We start from the raw sequence: 4,988 nt of genomic DNA on the forward strand, positions 1-4,988 counted from the left end.
ATTTAGTTTCAATTTTGTATTGTAAGTTGTTTATACTAGAGTTTTATCAAATTGTTCCTTTTGATAATTTCTCTGTTCTTCCCTTTATTTAATTGGTTGATAACATGATGACGGTGCCATATTGGTTTTGTACATATAAGATAAGATAAGATAAGATAAATTTTATTCATCTCTTGGTGGGGAAATTTACATGTTACAGCAGCTCACAAATAGAAAAAGAGTCAGGAATAAACAGTAACAAAAAAATAGAGTGCAATAAAAGTATTTAAAAAAACTGTAGGAAAAAATATCTATGTATAAAAAAAAAAACATGAGGGTGGCACGGTGGTGTAGTGGTTAGCACTGTCGCCTCACAATAAGAAGGTCCGGGTTCGAGCCCCGTGGCCGGCGAGGGCCTTTCTGTGCGGAGTTTGCATGTTCTCCCCGTGTCCGCGTGGGTTTCCTCCGGGTGCTCCGGTTTCCCCCACAGTCCAAAGACATGCAGGTTAGGTTAACTGGTGACTCTAAATTGAGCGTAGGTGTGAATGTGAGTGTGAATGGCTGTCTGTGTCTATGTGTCAGCCCTGTGATGACCTGGCGACTTGTCCAGGGTGTACCCCGCCTTTCGCCCGTAGTCAGTTGGGATAGGATCCAGCTCGCCTGCGACCCTGTAGAACAGGATAAAGTGGCTACAGATAATTTAGTTTAGTTTATTTGTCACAGCTGCAAAATATTATAAGCCAAAAAGATTATCTATATACACAAACAAAAATCAAACAGAAAAAAATACTATGAAAAAAAATTGTGACTGGAAAAGGAAACAGGACTCTCGTCCCAGTTGATAACCCTTCCCACAAAGGAAAAAAATTTATATACTAATTTAAAGAATTAAAAAATTTGTACTTTAAAAGGAGTTCATTTAGGCTAAAAAAGTCAATCTTAATTTGGGTGTCTAACTAAATAATAATGAGATATATAAAACGTCTAAACAACCTACATATACAGTGGTATGCAAAAGTTTGGGCACCCCTGGTCAAAATTGCTGTTACTGTGAACAGTTAAGCAAGTTGATGATGAAATGATCTCCAAAAGGCATAAAGTTAAAGATGACTCATTCCCTTTATATTTTAAGCAAAAACAAGTTTTTATTTTCATCTTTTACATTTTCAAAATGACAGAAAAGGGCCCGAAGCAAAAGTTTGAACACCCTGCATGGTTAGTACCTAGTAACACCCCCTTTGGCACCCCCTCACAGCTTGTAAACACTTTTTGTAGCCAGCTAATAATCTTTCAGTTTTACCTGGGGGATTTTCACACATTCGTCCTTGCAAAAGGCTTCCAGTTCTACAAGTTTCTTGGGCTGTCTTGCATGTACTGCTCTTTTGAGATCTATCCACAGATTTTCAATGATGTTTAGGTCAGGGGACTGTGAGGGCCCGGGCAAAACCTTCAGCTTGGGCCTCCTGAGGTATTCCATTGTAGATTTTGAGGTGTGTTTTGGATCATCGTCTTATTGTAGGACCCGTCCTCTTTTTAACTTCAGCTTTTTTACAGATGGTGTGATGTTTGCTTCCAGAGTTTGCTGGTATTTATTCGAATCCATGCTTCCCTCGACCAATGAAATGTGCCCTGTGCCACTGGCTGCAACACAACCCCAAAGCATGATGGATCCACACCCATGCTTCAGAGTCGGAGAGGTGTTCTTTTCCTGGAATTTGGCCCCCTTTTTTCTCCAAACATACCTTTGCATGTTGTGGCCAAAAAGTTCTATTTTGATTTCATCAGTCCACAGGACTTGTTTCCAAAACGCATCAGGCTTATTTAGATGTTCATTTGCAAACTTCAGACGCTGAATTTTGTGGCTCAGACGCAGGAACGGTTTTCTTCTGATGACTCTCCCATGAAGGTCATATTTGTTCAGGTGTCGCTGTGTAGTAGAACAGTGCACCACCACTCCAGGGTCTGCTCAAGCTTTCTGAAGGTCTTTTGCAGTCAAACAGGGGTTTTTATTTGCCTTTCTAGCAATCCAACGAGCAGTTCTTTCAGAAAGTTTTCTTCATCTTCCAGACCTCACCTTGATCTCCACTGTTTCTGTTAACTGCCATTTCTTAATAACATTACAGTTTGAGGAAACAGCTACCTGAAAACACTTTGCTATGTTCTTGTAGCCTTCTCCTGCTCTGTGAGCATCAATTATTTTATTATTCAGAACGCGACGGAGTTGCTTAGAGGAGCCCATGGCTGTTGATTTCAGGGACAAGTTTGAAGAGTCAGAGAATTTATACAGCTTTGAAATCTGCATCATCTGACCTTTCCTAACGAAGAATTTGAACAAGCCACAGCTCAATAAGCTAATTAAGGTCTGGAACCTTGGTAAAAGTTACCTGAGAACTCAAATGTATTGGGGAGTCCAAACTTTCGTATGGTGTTCCTTTTCTTTTTTCACTCTCCAATTGTACAAAACAAAAATAAAACACAAATCTTGCAGAAAACGCTGAAATGTCTCATCTTTACCTTTATGGCTTTTGGTGATCAGTTCATCTTCTGCTCACTTAACTATTCACAGTAACAGACATTTTCAGTAAGGGTGCACAAACTTTTGCATGCCACTGTAATAACTAATACAGTTTATGGAGCTTGATAAAATGCTTGTTTCGTGTAGTAGAAAGAGTTAATGCAGGTTTTGATTTTGTAATGGATGGATGGATGGCAAAAACATGAGCCATGTACGTAACATACACAACTAAATAAGAATAGTACTTCAACCGAAGTAGAATATTGCACTAATAAAAGACTTAGACAAACTTTATTGTCATTCAGTATGCAACAAGTGTACACAGAACGAAATTTTGTTGCAGCACAGAATTAAATATGAAGTGTATTAAATTAAATTAAATTAAATTAAATTAAATTAAATTAAATTAAATTATGCAGCAGCAAAAATCTTATAAAGTGCAATTGTATAAAGTGACCTGTGGAATTAGGAAATGTTCAGGTTATAAAAAGAAGTTTGGATTTGGAGTTCAGCAGTCTGGTGACCTGGCGGAAAAGCTCTTACAGAACCTGGTGGTCCTGCACTGAATGCTGTGGAACCTCTTTCCAGAGGGAAGAACAGACCATAGTGAGGGTGTGAGGGGCCACTGATGATGTTTCTGGCTCGAGACATGCAGCGCCTTGGTCCTGAATGGAGAGAAGAGAAGTCCTAATGAAATAGAAATAGAGTATTGCACCAGGAAGTGAATGTTATTGCACTTGTTAACAGTGCTTGAAGTGGAAAAAAAGAAGTGCAGAAACCCTGATTTTCTGACAATGCCATCCCGGTCATTCAAATAAGTTCAAATCAAGTTCAAATTTTTTAATTGAAAACTTCACAGTTTTTGTATTGCCTTCACGCATTTTGCAAAACTTGGCTCATAAGGACAATGCTCTACTCTTTTCATCTGTTGTTGTGCTACAGTATTTGTTGTTTGAACAGATGTGTTTTCACAATGACTCTCTGAGATATTATTTTTGAACGAAGTGTCTTAGTTTGTAGACAGCTGGAGTAAAAACAAATCAGAACTAAGAACCACAACCATATTGTCAAGTTGTGTATGATTTTCCCCAGTTTTGTGCCCCAACTTCAAAAGAGCTTTGGTCACACAAGGAACACTCAGTTTTTCCCCTTTTTTGTTTTTTATTGCAGTTCAAAGGTGATGAAGGGGTTGATTAGGGCTTGATTAGGTTGATAACATTAAGAACAACAGAAAAACATTGCATCATTTTAAGTTTAAACTAATAAAAACAAGTCATCACAACATTACTTTAAGTTTCAAAAATAAAAAAATGAGTAATTAGTGCATGTATTGCACTAAAAGAAAAGCAAAAGAAGGTTTAACACCTTTAAGTTTACTAATCACATACATAAACACCTTTAAGTTTAACTAAGTTCACTAATCACATATCATGTAGGCCTAATGTAATTTGTAATTTTAACATTTAGTAATCAAATAACCAGTAACTATATGTAACGTAGATAACTTCACTGATTGGAAAAGCACACCTACTGGATGCTTATGTTTGGTTTATGCTTGTATTTTTGCAACATCCTCGAGAGATCACTCAATTCTGTTAGCGCGTCATACATAATGCCCAGGTTTGTCACAAAAGAATCAGACGTGAGAACGTGTTCCAGGTCACTGTACTTTGCCCTCTCCTTGGAATCCCTCGAAGAATCTTTAGCAGCCTCGTGGAAGTGTTCCCTGAGAGCCCTGTAGTTTTCCCAAACCGCTCTCACGGTGCGCTCACTGGATGCGACCCAGCGCACGGAAAGGACGCGGCCAATAACAAGAAGGCGCTGCTCAACGCGCTGCGCACAGCTGCTCAGCTCGCGCTGATTTTTTGGCGAAGCGTGATAAAGAAGTGCAGGAATGCAGTTCCGGTGCGTTCCGGCCCACTTCAAGCCCTGCTTGTTAACAATAAATGTTACTGTGCCTTTTCAATAAAGTGTGATTAAAAACAAACAAACAAACAAACAAACAAACAAACAAACAAACGGTTTTGCACTCGGGTTTCTGTCAGTGGGGGCTTTATAGCATCAACAAAGCTGACTTTATGTTAACACTGTTAATGTTATAGTCATGCTGTCTGTTGTTGCCCAAATGAGGATGGGTTCCCTTTTGAGTCTGGTTCCTCTCGAGGTTTCTTCCTCATGTTGTCTGAGGGAGTTTTTCCTCGCCACCGTCGCCACAGGCTTCATCATTGGGGATAGATTAGGGATAAAATTAGCTCATGTTTTAAGTCGTTCAAATTCTGTAAAGCTGCTTTGGGACAATGTTTATTGTTAAACTTGACTTGACTTGCTCCCACTCAATGGGATCCTGCAATACCAGATACCGCCTCTAGAGGGAAACGGCGAATTACTGAAAGAGGTGGAGTTAGCAGGCTGTGGGCGCTGATTGGTACGTGCTGGTGAAGGGGCGGGAGGAACATGACGCGCTGATGAAGCACCTGCTGTGCTTTTAGGCTGC

This window comes from Neoarius graeffei, chromosome 8, assembly GCF_027579695.1.
Source record: "Neoarius graeffei isolate fNeoGra1 chromosome 8, fNeoGra1.pri, whole genome shotgun sequence".
Classification (NCBI taxonomy): domain Eukaryota; kingdom Metazoa; phylum Chordata; class Actinopteri; order Siluriformes; family Ariidae; genus Neoarius; species Neoarius graeffei.